The sequence below is a fragment of the Mercenaria mercenaria genome, chromosome 3 (assembly GCF_021730395.1).
Source record: "Mercenaria mercenaria strain notata chromosome 3, MADL_Memer_1, whole genome shotgun sequence".
Classification (NCBI taxonomy): Eukaryota; Metazoa; Mollusca; class Bivalvia; order Venerida; family Veneridae; genus Mercenaria; species Mercenaria mercenaria.
In genome coordinates this window covers 53,344,770-53,369,801 of record NC_069363.1, presented here as the reverse complement: position 1 = coordinate 53,369,801, position 25,032 = coordinate 53,344,770, and the positions used below count along the sequence as shown (strand labels likewise).

The 25,032-nt window shown below is 36.0% G+C and overlaps 1 long non-coding RNA gene across 3 annotated transcripts; it reads left to right on the top strand.

The window, feature by feature from the left end:
• The first annotated feature begins 1,884 nt into the window (after window positions 1-1,884).
• On the top strand, window positions 1,885-24,154 carry LOC123543761 (uncharacterized). Of its 3 annotated transcripts, XR_008370226.1 has the most exons (10): window positions 1,885-2,746; window positions 13,192-13,268; window positions 16,164-16,266; window positions 16,876-17,072; window positions 17,646-17,704; window positions 17,918-18,112; window positions 18,374-18,507; window positions 18,829-19,032; window positions 19,927-20,074; window positions 24,029-24,154. It is a non-coding gene; the product is annotated as an uncharacterized LOC123543761 (long non-coding RNA). The 3 variants fall into 3 exon arrangements; XR_008370224.1 differs by having other exon boundaries at window positions 17,646-18,112; XR_008370225.1 differs by lacking the exon at window positions 19,927-20,074 and having other exon boundaries at window positions 17,646-18,112.
• Window positions 24,155-25,032: the final 878 nt, after the last annotated feature.

The window sequence follows — 25,032 nt, the reverse complement described above, 5'->3', positions numbered from 1 at the left end:
CAACAGTATGAATACATGCATAAAATCGGAATGATCTTAGACAATTGTTATTATGTTCAAAGCTGATAACATTCTTACCTTGACAAGAAATATACTAGTTTGACCAACAGGGAAGTTGGTCACATAAAAGTAATAACGAACTGTTTGCATAGAAATGACATAACTTGTAACTGAATTGTGCAAAATATATTCTAAGTATAACCAATAGGTACTGTTTGCTCAATGCATAAGACATCTGTTGTTTCGTATGAAACAAGTAGTGAGCTGATTGCCTTTCAGAAACTGTAAAAGTAAAATAAATATAATGCAACAAAAATAACTTTGATTTTATTTATATACATGTCAGTTTTCTGATACGTTACACAAGAAATTTTTTCACACTTTTGCACAATTTTGCAGTTCTAATGACACACAAAAATGCTTCAAAATGGAAAGAAAAAATATTTTGGTCACCGTGCATCTAAGAGATTTATTAAGAAAAAAAACTTAAAAACTGGTGAATTTTAATGCTTTGTGTTCTTTTTGTTTTAATTAATATTTTCTAGATAATATAAAGAGCTATTTTGAAAACTTCTAATTCAATTATAGCTTATTATTATTATTATATGTATCAGTCAGAAAAATATCAAAACCAAACCTGTTCTACTGTAATAGATATTTGAAATTACCTACCCCTAGCACATTGTAAATTTTACGTAAATTTCAGGCAAATGCCAGCCAAAAATAAGGGTGAACATTTTTTTTTCGCAAAAAGTATGATCTATTTGGTTAAATGGTACATTTTTAGCCGTATTTTAATTATTTAGCATTAATTTTTGGCAAAACTTCTGTTAGAAAGTACTATTCGAAGAAACATTTTTCAAAATGGCGGGTATCCTATTCTGAAAAAAACAACAACAAAAAAAAACAAAAAAAAAAAAAACAAAAAAAAAAAAACAAAAAAACGCTCGTACATCCTTAACGTCATCATATTCAAGGGTGTACCCGTGGCTTGGCCTGTACTTGGCAATGCCTTGTATTTAGACAGTTTCTTGTGGTGACTATTGCCATGCCGCTGTTATTGTAAGCTATATATATTGCTAAAGTCTCCGCTGTGAAGTCTAATGCCATCTGCAAACTTAAAGGCTCATAATGCCTTCGTTTAAAATGTAGCTACAACATTTTCCATTTTGAACATAAAATACATTAATTTATTGTTAAATCCTTTTTCTGATAACTACTTTATTTAACATTTGTCATAGGTTTAAATATTGCTGAATATACTAGAATGTTTTATTGGATCTATTGTTTTTATTACCTCCCTTTATGACTCTAACTATAACAGTTCATGTGTAATGTTTCAATAAGTGTTACGCTTGACATCTACTTGGAAAGCTTAAGCTGATTTTTTGCACATTTTTTCTTTGTATACAACTTGATAAATTGTACGCTTCAAAATTTTCATCTCAATGCAAATAGGTGACGGTATCGGGAGAAATGTGTTCACGGCATGCATTTATCTAATGACAAAATTGTCATTTAATCACAAACTTTAGCTTTTTCTACTTAAGATTGACTTATTTTACGCTTGTCAGAGCATATACACAGTATCTGGTCATTAAAAACAATATGCTCTTTTCTTCTGTAGTAGTAAAATACAACTGTAAATCGGGTTTTACTTACCTTGTTGACAAAATGAATCGCGTCGGAAAATACCTTATCACTAAATGGCAATATCCGGTGTACGCATCCTCACTGTGTCAACGGTATTGTCAAATCATGAGTTGATTTTGTCGAATAGGCAAATCAGCACAATTTGTTATAAACACTACCAGTTATAACTACCTAGAATGGTGTAGTGGTTGCTTGGTGGTCTGTCACACAATACTCGGATGACTCTTTTTTTTAAATGAAAGGTGTAATTAGATTTCATTTTGTTTTAATATTTTCTTTTGTATTTGTAATGTACGGGTAAATTTCATTGTAATGCAATCTAGCATTCACAAAGCTACATAAGTAAGTATCACCAGCTGTATCAGTAGATTCCTTACAATATGTACACAGTTGTAATTTATTTCATTTGCAGATGAAAACAAAACATTGATTGTATATTCCTATAGAATGCTTAATGCCTATTTGGAAAAAAAAAAAAAAAAAAAAAAAATAAATAAATAAATACGCAACAGACATCCATATCATGTCACTTTATCTATATCTCATGATAATATATCGATTCACATAACGCTGTGTCTAAGACGAAACTTTATAGGCAAAAAAGTTGCGACTCTGACGGCTGCCGAAACCACACCCACAAAATAAATGATAACGATGTTGCTCATTGCAGACTTGAAGCGGTCTTCTGCATGCGCATGTCCGGAAGTGATTATCAGTTCGAGCGCACTGCAAAAATACGCAAATTATTGCATGTTCGCACGCATTTAGTGTACAATATGTATAATATACTGACTAAAGGTTAGAGTTAGTATTACCATAGTTACAAAACATATACATTAAGGATACTTTTTATTCAAATCGCTATGTATTGACACGCGTTAATTGTATATCTAAAGCATACCTTTTCTTACATGTTTATATATACAGGTCGGAACAACTCCAGAGATGCCGAGAACGGCTGGTCGTTGGAAGAATCGACCCAACGCCTTTGGTGAAAAGAATGAAACGCTGTGTCTACATAAGATCGAATCCATCCTACTACAGGAACACCCACAAGACCACATTTTGGTAGAGTGGGACCTCCGGTATTCTGGTAAGTAACGTGTAAATCGTGGAGCAGAAAAATGCATGTATCATATGTGCCATAATATGTTCTGTATACGTCTTGACCATTTAAGTTATAAAAGACAAGAAATAATTAATAATCGGTTAAGATGTAAAAATGGAGGCGATTGTAGTGGTCATTATGTTTACCCTAGATGCAGGTTGTAAGGTACAATATGGGACTTTGTTTCTTGTTAACATACTATGTACATACAGTCTGCATATGCAATCTTGTGCGTGCCTAATCTACCAAACCCTTGCACACAATTTAATGAAACTTCACACAAGTGATCAGTACCAACCCTAGTTGTGCATGGTGCATGTTACATTCTTTTAGGTAAATATTCTGCATAGTTATGGGACTTTACTGTGTCAGTGCATGCGGGGGGTACATTCATCACCTTTAGTGATAGCTCTAGTTACTGAATGGATTTGATTCAAACTTAATAATTGTTCAGCATCATCACCCACATCATATGACACAAGATGCATAACTCTGGCACAAATTTTTTCATGAATTATTCCCCTTTTTTACTTAGAATTTCAGGTTAAAGTTTTGATGCACTTTAACTCTGTCTCTGTTTTTACTGGTTCAGTGGATTTGATTCAAACTAAAATAGTTGTTCAGCATCATTACCGATGCCATATGACACAAGGTGCATAACTCTGGCACCAATTTTTCATGAATTATTCCCCCTTTTCACTTAGAATTTCAGGTTAAAGTTTTGATGCACTTTCGCTCTATCACTGTTATTACTGAATGGATTTTATATTGATTTTGATAATAGTTGTTCAACATCATCACCCACATCATTTGACACAAGGTGCATAACTCAGGCACCAATTTTTCATGAATTATTCCCCCTTTTTACTTAGAATTTCATGTTAAAGTTTTGATGCACTTTCACTCTATCACTGTTATTACAGAATGGATTTGATTCAAACTTGAAATAGTTGTTCAACATCATCACCCACACCATTTAACACAAGGTGCATAACTCTTGCACCAATTGTTCATGAATTATGCCCCCTTTTACTTAGAATTAAAGGTTAATTTCGATGCATTTTCACTATCTCTCAGTTGTTATGAAATGCATTTGATTCAAACTTGAAGTAGTTGTTCCACATTATCACCCACATCATATGACACAAGATGCATAACTCTTGCACCAATAATTTATTAATTATGCCCCCTTTTTGCTTAGGCTATACTTATATAGTGTTTTGATACATTTTATCTGTACCTCTCTTATTACTTAATATTTTTGACACAGACTCAGGCAATTGTGCAATATCTTCATTCACCATTGGAGTTAATAAACACTCCAGTGACAGCTCCAGTTTCCTCAGATGTGCCCAGTTTCACTATCCAGCATCGAAATAGTCGAGCACGCTGTCTCCTGTGACAGCTCTTGTTTAGCTCCACTATTCACAATATAGGGGGGCTATTATACTCGCCTTTCTTGGTTAAAGTTTTTCAGCAACCTTTGTTTTTCTGTCATATCTTTGTTACTATTGCTTATATCTTACTGTAACTTCACATAAACATTGTCCAGCATTAAAACAAAGTATATGCAGGGGCTGGGCCCATTATACCTAAGGTCAAGGTCACCAAGGTGTTATACTTAAGTTATTTTTTAGGTTAAAGTTTTTCGGCAACCTTTGTTTTTCTGTCATATCTTTGTTACTATTACTTATATCTTATTGTAACTTCCATTGTCCAGCATACAAACAAAGTATTTACAGGGGCTGGGCCCATTATACCAAAGGTCAAGGTCACCATGGTGTTATACTTAGGTTATTTTTTAGGTTTAAGTTTTTCAGCAACCTTTGTTTTTCAGTCATATCTTTGTTACTATTGCTTATATCTTACTTTAAGTTCACATAAACATTGTCCAGCATGCAAACAAAGTATGTGCAGGGGCTGAGCCCATTATACCTAAAGTCAAGGTCACAAAGTTGTTATACTTGGAATTATTTTCATGTTAATTTTTTTTTTTCATAAGCTTCGTTAATAGACATATCTTTGGAACTTAAAAAGATAATGACTTGAAATTAAAAATGTTTCTTTATAGTCATCACCTGCATGTGTGGTTACAATCCCCATAACTCTAACTGTATTTTTGACAGAATTATGCCCCTTTCATAATTAAAGGTTTTGGCAATCTTCGCTTTCTTGATGTAACTTTAGTACAATATAAGATAAAGACTTGAAACTCAAAATGTATCTTTATTATCATCATCTGCATGTGTAGTAACAATCCCAATAACTCTGATTTGTATTTTTGACCAAATTATGCCCCTTTCATACTTAAATATTTTGATAAACTTTGTTTTTTGGACATAACTTTGGTGCTATATGAGATAATGATTTGAAATTCAAAATATGTTTTTACCATCATTATCTGCATGTGTGGTAACAATCCCAATAACTCTAGTTTGTTTTATTGACAGAATTATGCCCCTTGGTGTATCTTCCTTTTGAAGTAGTGGTCTCTTATTGAGACATATATTCATTTTACTGTCAAATCGCCGAATAGTGGAGCGCGCTGTCTTACGGACAGCTCCTGTGTTAGCTTTTTGTTTACTTTGCAAGACCAGAGTTATGGCCATTGACTTAGTAAAAAAATAAGTTTTTGCTGTATATATGTCAAAATGTACTTGACCGTGAGTCATAAAACATTAGAGGATTGTTTTATAGCCTGTGAAGTTTTGCAACTGTTGTTCTCTTTGGGATTTTGGTCAGCTAGGCCAGAGTACTTTACTTAGTGAAAAATACACATTAAGTTCCTATAAGTTTGTGTTGCATCTTGAAAAAAGTTTAACATTGAGTCATAAAACCATGTACGGTCATGGAAGTGGTGGGCTCCTGTGTCCTATGGACACATATCGAGTTGTGAGTTGTCTCCCCTGCTCTGTTCTCTTTTCTTCCACTTTAGCATGGCTACAGCGTATGTGTATTCTTTACTTGCTGCAATTTTGCGTCGGTAAATTAATTCTGTTTTAATATTTCCACCGCTTTACATACTTAAAAGGATCCTTTTTGGTTGCGATAGTTCATTGTGACATTTACTACTTTAAGAGTGTATTTGTGTATAGGATCCTGATTTTTTAGCTCGACTATACTAAGTATGTAAAGCTATCCTACTGAACCCGGTGTCGGCGTCGGCGTCTTTCTACGTCTGCACCTTGGTAAAAGTTTTGACGCACTTTGTCTTTATCTCTGTAATTACTTGATAGATTTACTTCACACTTAAAATAGTTATTCCTCATCATCACCCACATCATATGGTACAAGGGTCATAACTCTCACGCCGATATTTTATGAAATATTTCCCCTTTTTACTTAGAATTTCAGGTTACAGTTTTGGTACACTTTCACCCTATCTTACCTATTACTGTATTGATTTGATTCAAACTTAAAAAAGTTGTTTGACATCATCAGTTCATCACCCACATCTTATGATATGAGGTCCACAACTGTGGCTCCATTTTGTCATGAATTATACCCCTTTTTACTTAGGATTTTGTGTAATTTTGATGCGTTTTCGCTGTGTTCTTACAAAAGGGATTTGATTCAAACATACAATAATTGTTCAGCATGAGCTATTACATCATTTGGAACAAGGGCAATAACTCTGACATCTGTGTTTAATGAGTTATTCCCCTTTTCACTTAAAATTTCTGGTTAAAGTTTTGATGCTTTTTCACTCTATCTCTATTACTACCTAACAGATTTGATTAAAACTTAAAATAGTTGTACTACATGATCACCCACATCATATGACACAATGTCAATAACTTTCACACCAATATTGTATTAATTACACCCATTTTTACTTAATCCTTATCATGCTGGACACGACTGATTCTGCCTTTGCGACCAGTGTAGATTATGATCAGCCTGCACATCCATGCATACTGATCAACATCTACACTTTTCGCCATTCAGACATGATATTTTTGGTAATGGTACTGCCCAAATTGAAAGATGGACAAGTTCAGTAAGGGTTAAAATTTCAGGTTAAAGTTTTGATGCACTTTCACACTATCTCTGTTATTACCAAACAGATTTGATTCAAACTTAAAATAGTTGAACCCCATCATCACCCACATCATATGACACAAGGGTCATAACTCTTGCACCAATATTTCATGGATTATGCCCAATTTTTACTTAGAATTTTAGTTTACTGTGTTGTACATTCACTTTATCTTTGTTAATACTTAATGAATTTGATTAAATCTTAAATAGTTCTTCCACATCGTTCTCCTCATCATATGGCACAAGGTCAGTAACTCTGGTGCAAATATTTCATAAATTGTATCCCCTTTTTACTTAGAATTTCAGTTTAATTTTGATGCTTTTTCACCATATCTCTGTTCTTACTAAATGGATTTAATTAAATGTAAAATTATTGTTCCACATCTTCACCCACATAATATAACACAAAGTCCATTATGCTGCTGGCACCTGTATGTTATGAGTTTTTTGCCCCTTTTTAGCTCGACTTTTCGAAGAAAAAGTAGAGCTGTTGCACTTGCCCCGGTGTCGGCGTCGCCGTCGCCGTCGCCGTCGGTTAAAGTTTTTGATAAAGTCAAAAATCTCTGTTACTGTCAAAGCTATTGACTTGAAACTTAAAATAGTTATTTACTATCAAAGTCTACACCAGGAGAAACAATCTCCATAACTCTGATTTGAATTTTGACAGAATTATGTCCCTTTTTAACTTAGAATTTTTGGTTAAAGTTTTTGATAAAGTCAAATATCTTTGTTGCTATCAAAGCTATTGACTTGAAACTTAAAGTAGTTATTTACTATCAAAGTCTACACCAAGAGAAATAATTCCCATAACTCTGAATTGAATTTTGACAGAATTATGCCCCTTTTTAACTTAGATAAAATCCCCATAACTCTGATTTGAATTTTGACAGAATTATGCCCTTTTTAACTTTAGAAGTTATTTGTGTGGTTTTGTGATAAAGTCAAATATCTCAGTTACTATTAAAGCTTTTGACTTGAAACTTAAAATAGTTAGTTACTATCAAAGTCTACACCAGGAGAAACAATCCCCATTACTCTGATTTGAATTTTGACAGAGTTATGTTCCTTTTTAACTTGGGATTTTTATGCCCCCAGCATCTACTGATGCGGGAGGCATATAGTGATTGTTCTGCCCGTCCGTCCGTTCGTTCGTCCGTCCATACAAGGATAACCAAATGGGTCATCATTTTGGACTTAGGTTGCTTTATATGGGCCATCTCTTGATTAACCAAATGGGACCGTTTCGTCTAGCATCAATACCCCTTACTAGAATGACTTGATACTAATGCAGATGTAACCTGTGACCATTCCTCATCTTCAGACATCACCTGACCTCAGTTTGACCTTGACCTTGACCTCATTTTGGACTTATCTCTTGGTTAACCAAATGGGACCGTTTCGTCTAGCATCAATATCCCTTAAAAGAATGAATTGATGCTAATACAAATGTAAACTGTGACCATTTTTCATCTTCACACATCACCTGACCTCAGTTTGACCTTGACCTCGTTTTGGACTTGGGTGCAAAATCTATCGACAAGGATGCCACTGGGGGCATCAAGCGTTTATTGAACTCAGCTTCTGGTTTTTACTGGCAAAGCTCTAATTCAGAGTCAAGCACTGAGAAAAGTCGAGCGCGCTGTCTTACAGACAGCTCTTGTTACTTATAGAATTTCAGGTTCAACATGTAATGCACGTTATTACTTGATAGATTTGATTCAAATTGAATATAGTTGTCCCACATTATAAGTCACATTGTACGACACATGGTGTATTACTTTTGCAGAAATTTCCATAAATTATGTCCCCTTTATACTTATTTAATGTTTTAGTACACTTTATCTCTGTTATTACTAAATTCATATGACACAGACTTAATTAAGCTACTAGTATTGCCCAGTATATGCATCCATATTGAGTCATTAAACACTCAAGTGACAGCTCTGGCTTCCTCAGATGTGCCAAATTTCACTATCTAGCATCGAAATAGTCGAGCGCGCTGTCTCCTGTGACAGCTTTTGTTAAAGGTATTCCTAAATGTTGTACAATTTAGAGTAAAGACTTTCCATGGCAAATGCTTGCTCCAAGTATGACAGTGTGTCATAGACTTGGAAAGTTCCTACTCAATCTGTACTTTTTGGTGCATATGAAAACAATCTGCTGTGCATATTTTCACAACTTTTTGTAGTGTATAACTCCGCAATCTAAACCTCGGTATTTTTCAATACATGGCATTACTATCTGCTTATTTGTACATGATATCCAGTCCCTCAAAAATTTCTTTTATTGCTGTCCGACGTTTAGAGTTGGTAATGCGACATGGTCAAATTCTTGCGACATTTAGCATTAAAGGTGCGACATAACATCAAATTTCTTTCCTTTAGATAAAAACCGACCTTTTTGCTTATAACGTACTAAAAAAATATTTTCACATTTGGTGGCAAGGAACGGTTGTTTGCTAAATTTTAAGCAAGTCCATGATTCACAACTATTTCTTTACAGGCAATAAGTACAAAAAGCAGCACTTCTGCTTTATATTACGATTTTCTGGCTAAGTTTTATAGGTTGTGCAATATAAATATTCATAATTCTGCGTTTTATAGATTGATCTAAAATGCGCCTACTTTCTTTTAAGCTCATCGGATTTTTTTTGGGGAAAAATGAGTTATTGCCGTGTCATCACTTGATCGGCGTCCGCGTCTGCCTCGGCGTCGGCGTTGCCTTGTTAAGTTTTATGTTTAGGTCAGCTTTTCTCCTAAACTATCAAAGCTATTGCTTTAAACTTACAACTCTGGTTCACCATCAATAGCTGACTCTGTAAAGCAAGAAACATAACTTCATCCTCCTTTTTGCAAGAATTATGACTCCATTTGGACTTATCATATTTCGGAATATCATATTTCTTGGTTAAGTTTTGTGTTTAGGTCATTTTTTCTCTTTAACAGTCAAAGCTATTGCTTGAAAACTTGGAGCAATTATTTTCCATTAAAAGCTGACTCTGCACAGCAAGTATGCAAGAATTATTGCCCCTTTTGGACTTAGAAAATTAGATTTCTTGGTTAAGTTTTGTGTTTTGTTCAGCTTTTCTCCTAAACTATCAAAACTATTGCTTTAAAACTTGCAACATTTATTAACCATTAAAAGCTGACTCTGTACAGCAAGAAATATAACTCCATCCTGCTTTTTGCAAGAATTATTGCCCCTTTATGACTTAGAAAATATAAAAACGGGTAGGACAATATTTCTATTATTTCTGATCTCTCTGTGGGGGCTTTGTCTCACTCTGTCCCTCTGGTCAGATCGCTCTGTGTCTGTACTAGTAGAGGATGATTTCGCGCCCTGTGTGGCTGCAGTTGCTGTAAAGCGCCTTTGAACGTGTTTATCATGAAAAGGGCGCTATATAAATCTGGTATAATTATACAGAGACAAAAAATCAGATGAGCATCTGCATCCGCAAGGCGGTGCTCTTGTTTAAAGGTAGTTCTTGTTTTGTAATATATTTAACATTTTTTAATAATTCAAAGGGATAATAGACGTCCATTAATAAAAATGGGGGATATTTATAATGGGTTTGTGGGAATCGTATTGGTATTGGCATAAACATTAATATTCCGCCGCCCTGTTAACTTTATCTAAATGACATTATTACATGGACATATTTCCCTAACAAAGGCTCATATTGTGACTGTCACATTTTTTCTGTTATGAACATGAAACATGTCTTTTTGTGCCCCCCATGAGTGGTGGGGGCATATAGATTTGCTCTTGTCCGTGCATCCGTCCGTCCGAAGTTCGTGACGCGCCTAGCTTAAAAAGTATTATATAAATTGATGAAACCTTGCATGAGTCTTAATCTTGATATGAACTTACGCACCTCCTATTTTTCGTCTGGCTCCGCCCCCTATTTTTAGAGTTATGGCCCCTGAAATAGTCAAAAATGCACATTTTCACCTTGTGACAGGCCTAGCTCAAAAAAGTATTTGATATAAATTGATGAAACCTTGCATGAGTCTTAATTTGGTATGAACTTACGCACCTCTTATTTTACGTATGGCTCCGCCCCCTATTTTTAGAGTTGTGCACACCCTGTGTCCTACAGACACATTCTAATTCGTGCTAAATTCTATTTTCGATAATTGTTTATTATTTGCCGAAGCTTTGAATATTGATTACCATGGTAGCAAATATTACTAAATTCATTGTTTACGATTATCTCCCTTTATTTCTCTAAGGATGTACTTTCATGTGTAATATTGAAAGTCGTGATTTTCTGACCGTGTAATTATATGCAACATCTATCTATTTGTTAGCTCTTTTATCTGATTTAACATAAAATCAAAAACCCTATGGAACTATAACGTCAGAATGTTTGCAATATTGAATTAGCCAGACTCAGTAGTTTCTGGTTTATAGATCACGGTGAATTTGTAAAAGAGTTGCCGTTAAACAGATGTTAGGAGGGGGTTGGATTGGGAGCTGGGTACGGTGGCAAGGGAGCTGTTGGGCATTTCATTATCCCTGTGACACCACTAAAGAAACCAAGTATTCTGCGCAAGGGGCGAGGTGGGATTGATTTTATAAGTGTACAACATCCAACCGGTCCAATTCCAAACGTACAGAGGTGTGATACAAAAGACTGAAGAATAGAGAAGTTGACCACTTGCTGCTACATCCAGATATTGTACATGTGACCTTCGGGTGCGTGTCGCTACCTGAGACAACTCACTGCCGGCACAGGTCAAAGGTATGGACACAGAAACTGTGTTCAAAGCGCTATTACTGGTCAAAGTCTAGCAGTCATAGAGTTTAATCGGCAATTGTATGAACCTTCTCCATAACGAGAAAAAATCTGCTTGATCATTTAAGAACGTATACAAATTGCTTCCGATGCAATGACCCGGTGACTAATAAACTCGTATAAAACATGTTTGACATAATCCTACACAATTCACTCACCATTTGTGAATTAATCAACACGTTATTCCCGGGGCACTATTTGTGCTCAGTTCACTTTGCACGTGACTTTCATGACTATTGTTAACGTTAGAGCTAGCGTGGGTTTTCAGAGGGACACGTCAAGAAATGTATGTACTTTTATTCTTCATACGCTTCCTTTTCTATTTTCTTTCTATTTCTGTCGTTCTTTCTTTTCTCATTTTTTCAGTTAAACATATAAATAACTCATTTTGTGGTTTACCCATTTTTACCTGCGATTATCATTCAAATTGCTGTAAACGGAAGAAACTATTTGTAGAGGAAACCTGATGCCCCTGTTTTCTCTGGACTGATAATAAATAATATGAGCCGTGCCATGGGAAAACCAACATAGTGGGTGTGCGACCAGCATGGATACAGACCAGCCTGCGCATCCGCGCAGTCTGGTCAGGCTCCATGCTGTTCGCTTTTAAAGCCTATTGGAATTGGAGAAACTGTTAGCGAACAGTATGGATCCTGACCAGACTGCGCGGATGCGCAGGCTGGTCTGGATCCATGCTGGTCGCACACCCACTATGTTGGTTTTCCCATGGCACGGCTCATATCAAAGATTATTCATAGCTTTAATTTATTTAACTGGGAGTGAAAAGAGATTCTGGAGGTTTTTTTCGTGGGGCCGATGCCACGATTATGCCTAAACTGGAAAGATATGATTGAATAATCACGCGTGCATTTTTGCTGTTGTCTGAAATGAACGGTTGCTAAGGAAACAATAAAATTATGTATTGTGGAAGTTATTTGATGAGAAAATATTGAAGTCTCATTTATTTGACAGTGCCAGCAACCTGTCATCCATCGAAAATTTATTTAACATCGGATAAGAACATTTGAATATATTGACTTAAAATAAAGTTTAATAATTTTCAGTAACTCTTGTTCCTTTACACCGTATCTTGTCAAGGCGTAATAGAAAAGTAACAATGAAATGCTGAACTGATTATTTTAGGGTCAGCTAAAGTTGTAGTCGGTTAAAAAGCTCTTATGAGCTTATGTTGTGTTGTTGTATCCTCTTGCCGACTTTAAAAAAAGCTTACTTACTTACTTACTTACTAGCTATTAAGGTTACACGTATAATGGAAACGAAAACGGATTATGCCCACAAATTTTTGTTAGAAGTTAAATTTTACACGGATTCTGAGTCTTTCCATTGATTGTGAAAGTATCAGAAAAGTGATATTGCCACGATAACAATAATGTTTTGTAAATGCCTTGATAGATTTAATTGCAAGTGAGACATTTACAGGGACTCGAACCCACATCGGCGAGTGGCAAGTGATTTGAAGTCAGCGACCTTAAGCACTCGGCCACGGAGGTCCCCTTCATTGATTTTGAGTCATTTGTCTCATGCGAGTAAGACATTTACGTTTAACAAAATCATGTTTTATTTTTTTCAGGTTGCCATGGTGACATAGATGGAGGACCTTACATACAGAACATTGACGGAGGTGTTTTCAGATTTGGAGCATAGAGGGTGTGTATGTTTTCTTTTTCCTTTTTGTCTGAAATGTCTAAAGGCATAACGACATATGAGCTGCGCCATGAGAAAACCAACATTCTGTGTTTGCGGCTGACAGTTTCTCTAATTGCAATAGACTTTGAAAGCGAACAGTATGGATCCCGACCAGACTGCGCGGATGCGCAGGCTGGTCTGGATCCATGCTGGTCGCAAACGTACTATGTTGGTTTTCTCATGGCGCGGCTAATTTTTATGCCCCCGGCATCTATTGATGCGGGAGGCATATAGTGATTGTCCTGTCCGTCCGTCCGTACGAGGTTAACCAAATGGGACCGTTTCGTCTAGTATCAATACCACTTACTAGAATGACTTGATACTAATGCAGATGTAACCTGTGACCATTCCTCATCTTCAGACATCATCTGACCTCAGTTTGACCTTGACCTTGAACTTGACCTCGTTTTGGACTTAGGTTGCTTTGTATCGACAAGCATGCCACCGGGGGCATCAAGCGTTTATTGAACGCAGTTCCTTGTTTTTTCTGTTTTATACGTGTCTTTCTGTATTTCATACACTTAACATGATGACCACGAAAGTGTGCATCTACATCTACATAATGACAGAAATGGATGGCTAACGTTCAGTAACTTCTCTGTAATATTGTTCATGGATCGCCTCCATTAATTTTGAGTCATTTGTCTCATACAAGGGATGTTGCCATGGAAATTGTTCTTGATGCTTTGGTAGTTTTAATTACAAGCGAGGTTACGTTTATCAAAATTATGGGTATTTTAGCTCACCAGAGCCAAAGGCTCAGGGTGAGCTATTCTGATCAGTCACCGTCCGGCGGCCCTCGTCCGTTGTCCGTCGTCCGTAAACTTTTACTTTAAATGACATCTCCTCATAAACCGCTAGGCCAATATCATCCAAACTTCACAGGAATGTTCCTTAAATAAAGTTCTACAAAACTTTTCAAAGAATTGAATTCCATGCAGAACTCTGGTTGCCATGGCAACAGAAAGGAAAAACTTTAAAAATCTTCTTCTCAAAAACCAGAAGGCCTAGAGCTTAGATATTTGGTGTGAAGCATTGCCTAGTGGACCTCTACCAAATTTGTTCAAATCGTAACCCCGGGGTCAAAACTGACCCCGCCCCAGGGGTCACTTGACTTTACATAGGAAAATTTAAAAAATCTTCTTCTCAAAAACCAGAAGCCCTAGAGCTTAGATATTTGACATGTAGCATTGCCTAGTGGACCTCTACTAAAATTATTCAAATCATGACCCCGGGGTCAAAATTGACCCCGCCCCAGGGGTCACTTGATTTTACATAGGAAAACTTTAAAAAATCTTCTTCTCAAAAACCAGAAGCCTTAGAGCTTAGATATTTGATATGTAGCATTGCCTAGTGGACCTCTACTAAAATTATACCTCAGTAGCATTATAAATCTTCACACAATGCTTCCCAGACTACTGCAATAACTAAGTTGGATAACTCTTGGTTAAATTTGGAACAAAGTGTGGCCTTCTTTAGCTCCACTATTCGGATTAAAGTAACATAGGGGTGTTATTCTACTCACCCCGGCGTTTGCGTGAGCTTTTTCGGCAACCTTTGTTTTTCTTTGTTACTGTTGCTTATATCTTTGTAACTTCACATTAACATTGTTTAGCATGCAAATAAAATATGTGCAGGGGCTGGGCCCATTATAACTTGGTGTAAAGTTATTGGTACCCTATAATCATCATCTGCATGTGTGGTTACAATCCCCATAACTCTATTTGTATTTTTGACAGAATTTTGCCCTTTTCATACTTAAAGTGTTTTGGCAAGCTTCTCAGTCATAAATGTTACAGCAGTAACCAAGTGAGATTACTCTTGCTTGATTTTAGTTTAAAGTATCTACCTGTTTCGACTTAGAAAATTTGGTGAAGGTTTTCATACAACTAACAAGTCGTATCTTGAATGTTGTGTGAAAATCTTCACCAACTTTTTATGCCCCCGGCATCTACTGATGCGGGAGGCATATAGTGATTGTCCTGTCCGTTCGTCTGTCCGTCCATCCGTACGAGGTTAACCAAATGGGACCGTTTCGTCTAGCATCAATATTCCTTACTAGAATGACTTGATACTAATGCAGATGTAACCTGTGACCATTCCTCATCTTCAGACATCACCTGACCTCAGGTTGACCTTGACCTTGACCTCATTTTGGACTTAGGGTGCTTTATATGGGCCATCTCTTGGTTCACCAAATGGGACCGTTTCGAATAGCATCAATACCGCTTACGAGAATGAATTGATTTGAAACTTAAGGTGCAAAAGCTATCGACAAGGATGCCACTAGGGGCATCAAGCGTTTATTGAAGGCAGCTCCTTGTTCTTGGTTGATTTTAATTTAAATTATGTCCCGTTTTCTACTTAGAAAGTTCTACGTATCAAGTTGTATCTCAGTAAAGATTGAAACTGCTCGCAATACCCTATTCTCATCAAAATTTCAAGGTTAAAAGAGCTCTTGGTTGAAATTAATTAAAATTATGTCGCTTATTTCTCTTGGAAATTTTGCTTGAAGTTTTGCATGCTAGTTGTTGCCAAAATAAAACTTCAGTTTGCGATAAATTATATTTGTAATAAATCATAATGAAATGACTTAGTTATGTCAATCTTGTCAATAATAGCCCTTGTTTGATTTTAGTTGTCTAGTAGTCGAGCACGCTGTCTTACGGACAGCTCTTGTATATACGCAATTTGAAGCTTGGCTGTAATATTTTCTATGGATCGCTTTCACTGATTTTAGTCATTTGTCTCATGCAAGTGGTGTTTTAATGAAAACAAGTTTTGTAAAATAGTTTTATTGCCAAGTGAGACATTTACGTTTAACAAAATCATGTTTTCTTTCTTCGTGCAATTCAGGTTGTGCTTTAAAAAGATAGTGTTCTGAGGCAAAGATCAAGAACATGCATGCATATCATGGACGATGACGGACGAAGGTGTTGTTAGATCTGGACCATAAATGGTGTGTATGTTTTCATATTTTCTTTTTTTTTTGGAATTTCTATGGGTCCCGCTAGAAAAAAAATATTAGTTTCAGTTCTTAAAAATGCCGTCCTGTGTCTTAAACACACAACAGGGTTTCCATTGAAACATATATCTACATCTAAGCAATGAAATAAATCAATTATTGGCGGTTATAAAGCAGATTTTAAGCATATAAAGTGTGTATGTTTATTTTTTATTTTGTGGCAACACTTTGATATATATTTTTTTCTGTTACATGCCTTTCTATATCTGTACACGCAGCTGGGTTACCATGGAAACTTACATCTACATCTAGGCAATGGTATAATGGTTGATTAATATTCAGATTAGCAGATTTTGGGTGTGAATGTTTACATTTGTTTCTGGTGGCAACACTTTGATATATTTGATCTTCTTTTTACACATACCCTTTTGTTTCTATACACACAACAGGGTTACCACTGAAATGTACCTCTTCATCTAGGCAATGGTATAATGGATGGCCAACGTTCAGATATACAGTGTTAAACAGAATTGTTTGGAGTGTATAGGCTTCGTATGTTTACTTTTCCTTTCTTGTTACAACACTTTGACATATTTATTTCAGATTTTACACATGTCTTTGTGTAAATATACAGAGAACAGGGTTACCATGGAAATGTACCTCTACACCTAGCCAGAGATAAATAGATGACCGACGTCCAAGTCACCGAACAGCAGTGAGAGAAATACTGCAACCGATCACGTGACAAACGCTTAGTTTTGAATAGCATAAGCCTTGCTCAGATCTGTACATATATTCAGGTAAAACTTGAATTTAAACAAAAATCCGAGTTTATAATAGTTGTGCTTACAGAGAATCCAATCTACATTGTATGTTTTTGTTTCATTATGTGTGTTCGGTGTTCGCTGTTTTGTCAGGTATTCGTTTACATTGGCCAGTTAGTTGTGTTTGTGATGTTGTTTGAGTGTTTGTTGTGGTGTTTTGTGGAGAGGCTTCAGTGTTTGTTTTGGTGTTTTGTGGAGGTGTTTCAGTGTTTGTTGTGGTGTTTTGTAGAGGTGTTTCAGTGTTTGTTGTGGTGTTTTGTGGAGGTGTTTCAGTGTTTGTTGTGGTGTTTTGTGGAGATGTTTTAGTGTTTGTTGTTGGGTTCGTGGTGTCGCCTGTGTGGTTTTCTCGGTTGTAAATGGTTTTGTCAAAAGGGGTTTTTGTTAGTGCAGATTGTTTGTCGAATCGGGTTCTTCGTCTTTCAGTTCGTTATATTGTATTTTATTTTTACCATTAGCGATATGATATAACTATTTATTCATGTACACAATTACATGAATAAATTAAGTATTGAGGTGTGTTTATATAATTTCTTGTCCTATCAATTTTAGATAGCTGAGACGTACCATGAATGTGCAGACGACAAGTAAAAGGTGCAGACGACATCTGGGTAAGCGCGCGCAACTGTTCTATTGTATATCTGCTTTTATTCGTTTTGTTTTGTATTGCTATTTTTTCCACTAGAATGATGGGGTACTCGGGGAAAAAAAGTCACAGCAGGATACAGAGACGCAGACCAAACAAAATGTGCATTTCTCTTTATCATAAACAGGTATGTATATTGCTACCTATGTTATCCTATTTTGCATACATTTCTCTGCAGATTTTTCCAAACTGATGGCTGATGTTGAATACAAGCACATGCGAAGATATAATGTTGTAGATATCGCAGTGGTTTAGCGGACGGTACAGCTATGGTAACTAATGTTGACTTCACAAGCACTGCAAGGAAGTCTTGTAGATTTCACAATGGTTTAGTGGATTGTGCAGCTTGGTCGTTTTTCTAGGGCACAACGGGGTATGTAATTTGCATATGTCATTAGTTTATTTCTTAAGCTATATTTGTAATAGGCGTGCAGTTTTCAATCAAGTTATGCAGATTTATTTTCATTTAAATAATTTTTCTACAAATTCGATATATTCTGGTTATCATAAAAACCTACATTATTTAAATTATTTTTATTGTAACCGTATCAGTTGTTAAATAATGACTAGCAGTATTTAGTTAGCAGTGCATGACTTTAAACCTTTAGAAAGCTAAGGTCGACATTTCTTCCAGAGTAACTTGAGAGCTTCGGGCATGCGCATACAGTTTCTGGCTTTGGTGATTGTAAAGCTCGAAGTATTTGGTGAGAGACTAACCAACGAAGGACACAAACCATCTGACGAGTAGCAGTTTCCTAGATCATACACGTAAGGACTTGTAATTTATAACGTACTTTGAATATAAATCGTTGATTCAGTTTTGTTACACTGTGAAGTGTCAAAGGTTTTCATGATTGACGTAATTTTACCTAAAGAAAACTTTACTGGGTTCACTGCAATGCCGTGATCTAAATAAAGCAAGCGTTTCTAAAATACAAAATTTTATCTTTTGTTAGTAAAAAAGTAAAAAGTGTCTTTTCATTTTCAAAGAGGGTTGAATACTTCGCTTTCAATACGTGACTTTAGTGTAAGTATTGGTAAGAAACACAGGAAAAAATAATGCGGCCATTTATTATATTGTATTAACAGGAAGAAACTTTTAGTTAATGGAACTACAGTTGCCACAGGCCTGCCTTGCTGGTACCATAAAGCTGCCGATAAACAGAGGTGCACTAGTACCTGTCGATACCGGTCACCAGAGACGCACTGGTACCCTATCGATGCCGATCATCAGAGGTGTGCTGGACCCCTTATGTCATGATGTCAACATATTGATCAGGTGTTTTCAACCAGGTAGGTAACTAACTTGCTTAAGAATTGCCGTTTACGCGGCGCGAGTCGATCAAGAATGTATGTTACACTTTTGGTTTCTGACTTAGCAGTGTGCTTGATGGAGAGCTAAATTCTACTGGTTAAGGAACTTAATTCGGTTATCTTGAGCTTATTGACTTATCTGAAACAATGTAAAATGTGAAAGCTGCTGTTGATATGGACTAATATCTGGTTCTGTCACATAACTTTCCTTATTTTTTTCCGAACATGACTTATCTGAACATGTTGAGAGATTTGTCAAGTTATGTAACATTGACTGGTAGTTATTTAAATGTTACAAAATAATTATTTCGAAAATTTAAGGATAATATCTAAATGATATAAGAGGATTTATAACATGCAAAATAGTTGTCAATTATATCAAGCAAACGACACCAGTTGCTTCTACCAGACGAGCCTTAACTGTCGTCATCATGAACGCTGATACTGACTTGTATAACATACAGATCGCAAAGGCGATGCCAGTTTGTAAGGCGTTTGTTTCGGAAATAAAAATATCAATCCTAAACTAAAGAGTTTGCTCTGTCTTGAAGTACATCACTTAGCAACTAATAGATCAACTGCTTCGTAATATTAAATGACTAAAATTAATTTAGTGTCATATGCTGTCATTTGTGCATTGAAAGTTAATTAATGTAAGACCTGTAGGTAATTAGATTTGTTTCGAGAAATATGCACGAGTTCTGCAGGAGTGCAATATTATTCCGCTGCAGAACAAGTACATATTTCCCGATACAAATATAATAATCTTTTTATTACATACGCATTTACACTAATATGAAATATTTAAATGTTTCGGATTTCATTGTAATTTAACAGAGTTTATAACTGAGTATGTAATAAATAATTTTTCAGCACTGATCGATGGTTTTAATAGAATTCAAAGCTTGATGGACATATCGCCTGTATTTGTCCTGTCGTACTCACGGTAAAGAGCTCTTCAACACCTCTTGCACAAAAACAAAAAATCCTGGATGGCCGGGCAGACGAAGACTTCAGTCAGGTAAATATATTATTTCATAACGTTTGTTCAGTTAGTTTGAAAGTTATTTGTGTGCAGATTGTAAAATGATAAAGTTCCATAAACATGGTAGACGGTATTGCGGCAAAAATATTATGGCAAGTATTTATTATATAAATAATATTGCCACAAAAATATCTGACACAATGTGCTCACACAGACTGGCAAATATGGAAAATGTTAACGATAAGAGGGGATTTTGACCGTCACGGTGGTATCTGGTGAGGTTCAGGTACTGGTTAGAAACCAGTTCTCAAAATTATGAGAATAAATAAGATCTCTATTACTACTCTATGTAAATTAATTCAGTTTTACCTGAACGTAGAGCTACTTTAAATCAGTGAACAGTTCATTCTGAAATTCAGACCATATTTGAACTTAGGCTATGTCACCAACAGACTGATATCCGAGAAAATACAAATTGTTGTTACATGCTCATTTCTTTTACCCGTTAAGTTACAATGGTACCGGAAACATCAGTAATTTTCCGTACACTGACACCTGAATTTCGTATCTGGAGCGTGACGTAATTCAGTGTGTGTTTCTATTTAGTTCAGTATTGTCAATTCTATTCAGGCTATTTCATAAATTTATGATATTTACATTATATTTATACGTGTAGATGCGTATGTAATAAAAAGGTTATTATCTTTGCATCGGGAAATAGGCACTCGTTTTTCAGCGGATGAATATTGCGCTCCCAAAGTCATGCAATATTTCCGCTGAAGAACTCGTGCATATTTCCCGATACAAAGCTAATAACCTATAATTATCTGCAAATTGTTTATCTCTAAGAGTTTTCAGATAGGCATAGAAAATATTTTTTTTGCATGCATTAAAGGTGAATTATGATACGACGTGTTTTATGCCCACGGTGTCAGGCCCATGAGGTATATAGTGTTTGAACTATCCGTCTTTTCGTCAGTCACATTTCTTTTGTACTCGGCTACTTTCACGGTTTATATCTTTTTGAAATGAAACATGGTTTGCAACGTTAACATTTAACTGACATGTGCATATTGTCCGGATTTTCATGTCATATTCTTTTGGAGTTATGGTCCTTTTTTCGACTTTGAAATATTACAGCTACATCAGAACATCGTGTACTCAGCTGTCAGTTTCTACCCGATTCCAATGAAACATAAGTGGAGATGTATATATTGTCGGAACCTCGATGTCTGATTTTTTTCTCGAGTTATGGCCTTTTTCTCGGACGTCGAAATATTACGGACTAACGACCAAATCAGAACACTGTGTGCTCATGACCTACAATTCAAATGAAACTTGGTTAACATTATCAGCTTGAAGTACATGCTCATTTTTTTCTGGAGTTCGGTGTCCGATGTTTTTGGAGTTTTGTCGGTGTTTTAAATTCTTAGTAATATCTAAAGAACATTTTCAGTGGTCAATTGTTATACGATGTTGACATCATTCTTTTCCTTTCTTTTGGCAATAAATGACAACTGTAATTTTATCTTTACATATTACACGGTTCTATTGTTAACCAGGTTTTCAACGAAAACCTGAGTTATTAGATTGGGGTAGATGTCGGTCGGGCGGGCGGGCGGCGGCGGCGGCGTCAAACTGGTGTTTCCGGTCAATAACTTTTGTTTCGGTAAAGGTATTTGAATAAAACTTGGTATGTATGTAGCTTATATCAAGACAAAGGCTGGGATTGATTTTGGGGTTTCTGGGGTCAAGGTCAAGGTCACTGTTACTTTAAATAGAAAAAGGGTTTCCGGTCAATAACTTTTGTTTCGGTAAAGATATTTGAATAAAACTTGGTATGTATGTAGCTTATATCAAGACAAAAGCTGGGATTGATTTTGGGGTTTCTGGGGTCAAGGTCAAGGTCACTGTTATTTAAAATAGAAAAAGGGTTTCCGGTCAATAACTTAACTTAGGAATGAGCTATCATGATGAAACTTGGTGTATAAAAAACTTATATAAAGTTGTAGCTTGGGATTGATTTTGGGGTTTCTGGGATCAAGGTCAAGGTCAAGGTCATTGTTACTAAAAATAGGGTTAGGGTTAGGTTAGGGTTAGGGTTAGCATATCTTTTACATGCATGGAGGGATTTTGATGAAAGTTGGCACAATTGTTCACCATCATGAGACGGAGTGTCATGCGCAAGAACCAGGTCCCTAGGTCTAAGGTAAAGGTCACACTTAGAGGCCAAAGATCAGATACAAGAATGAAAACTTTGTCCGGAGCATATCTTCTTCATGCATAGAGGGATTTTGATGTAACTTGGCACAATTATACACCATCATAAGACGAAGTGTCTTGTGCAGTTCCCTTCTTTAGAATTACTTCCCTTTGTTGTTACTATAAATAGCTTATATTGTAACTTTTTCATTACTAGACCTAGGGAAAAATCGAGACCACTTTTCTGTAGTACAACATGCATGTTACATCCAAGTTTGAGGTGTATTTTGACCAATCTCTACCTGGTAAGGATTTCTGTGTGGACTTAAAAAAAAATTTGTATTTTTTTTTAACTTCCCTTAGTTGTTACTATAAATAACTTATATTGTAACTTTTTTTATAATTGACCGTAGGGAAAAACCAAGACCACTTTTCTGTGGTACAACATAGTTGTTACTTTCTAATTTTAGGTGTATTTTAAGGTATCTCTACCTGGTAAGGAGTTTTTTTGTGGACTTAGAAAAACAAAAGAATTACAATGATTACTAAACAACCACAAAATTAAAATTACATCTGCAAATACAGGTGCTAGAGTAAAGAAATTTGCTGTGACGGGCGTATATTGTGACATTCTGGCACTCTTGTTTATTCTTATGAAAAGTGTTGAAAACCTGGTTTCGTGGCATTGCCGCGTTTCTTGTTTGGTTCGTTAACTTGGTTTTAAAGACATTGATTCAGTTGGTCTTGAGAAATCCTGCATTTGTAATTATACATATTTTCTCCCTATTTGGAGATAAACCGCACTTTTTGCATAAGGCATGGTTTGGCGCCAATACCAGTAATTCATATTTTTAATATGACCGAAACATTGCCAAATGGTACTAATTTCAGTCGGTTTATCGCAACATTTTACTTGGACTTTATCATACTCTCCCTGTTTAAAATTCCGAACTTTATTTTAAAACCAAAGTATTTGATTAATAAAATACACATTGTTATCTGCAAATTGTTTATCTCTTAAGACTCTTCAGATAGGCATAGAAAGATTTTTTGCGCGCATTAAAGGAGAATTATGACACGACGTAAGTTGTCAGATATATTTTATGCCCACGGTGTTAAAGGCTCATGGGTATATCAGTCCATCCGTCTGTCAAATTTCTTTTGTACTCGGCTGGTCTTACAGTTTATATCTTATTGAGATGAAACTTGGTATACAACATTAACATTTAACTTACATACGGATTTTCATGTCATATTCTTTTGGAGTAATAGTCCTTTTTCGGACATTGAAACTTTGAAATATTACAACTAGATCAGAACATTGTGTACACAGCTTCACATATAGTTTCCACCAAATTCCAATGAAACAAAGTGGACCCACAGCATTGTAAATGATTCAAAGTCAACGATATTAAACAATATATGAGCCGCGCCATGAGAAAACCACCATAGTGCGTTTGCGACCAGCATGGATCCGTGCAGTCTGGGCAGGATCCATGCTGTTCGCTAACCGTTTCTCTAATTGCAATAGGCTTTGAAAGCGAACAACATGGATCCTGACCAGTCTATGCGGATGCGCAGGCTGGTCTGGATCCATGCCGGTCGCAAATGCACTATGTTGGTTTTCCCATGGCGCGGCTCATACATTATAGGCAAGAGAATTACTGTGAAAAGACATGCCTGGCAATCGGTCGCCAATCATTAAGCTATTCTTAGCATATTTTAATTGAATTTCATGGATTTTACTGGTTATTGTAGCACCAGATGTACAAAGTATAATTATTTCAGGTTTGAAAAGGCAAGAAAACAGTTTTACGTTACTGAAAGACATAGAAAAGAATCGATTGCAGAAACATATCATCATGCCGTCCTGTGTTTGTTATTTCCAACAGATGACAGTGCGATGCGTTCCAGGTAATACCTTTAAAAAGTCTGTTTGATACTAGCTCTGTCTGTAAGCAATTAATGATTTTTAGCTCGACTATACGAAGTATAAGGAGAGCTATCCTACTCGACCCGGCGTCGGTGTCGGTTAAAGTTTTTTTACACTTTCTCCTATTTTCTTCTTATCTCTGTAATTACTTGATGGATTTGATTCAAACTTAAAATAGTTATTCCCCATCATCACTCACATCATCTGACGTAAAGGCCATAACTCTGGCACCAATATTTCATGAATTATTCCCAATTTTTACTTAGATATTCAGGTTAAAGTTTTGATAAACTTTCACTCTATTTCTGTTATTACTGAATGGATTTGATTCAGACTTAAAATAATTGTTCAAAATCATCACCCACATCATATGACACAAGGTTCATAACTCTGGCACCATTTTTTCAAGAATTATGCCCCCTTTTACTTAGAATTATGTCTCCCACCACACAGTGGTGTGGGCGACATATTGATTTACTCCAGTCTGTCTGTGTGTCTGTGTGTCTTTCACAAAGCTTGTCCGCACTCTAAGTCGAACATTTCTCATCCGATTTTCACCAAACTTGAACAAAATGTGTTTGACCATAAGACCTCGGCCAAGTTCGATAACTAGCCAAATCGGTGCAGGCGTCTTGGAGTTATGGCCCTTGAATTACCAAAAATCGGTCTTTTTACTCTTGTCCGCACTTTAATTCGAATATTTCTCATCCAATCTTCACCAAACTTAAACAAAACGTGTTTGACCATGAGACCTCGGCCAAGTTCGATAACTAGCCAAATCGGTCCAGGCATTTTGGATTTACGGCCCTTGAATTATCGAAAAATTGGCCTTTTTACTCATGTCCGCACTCTTAATCGA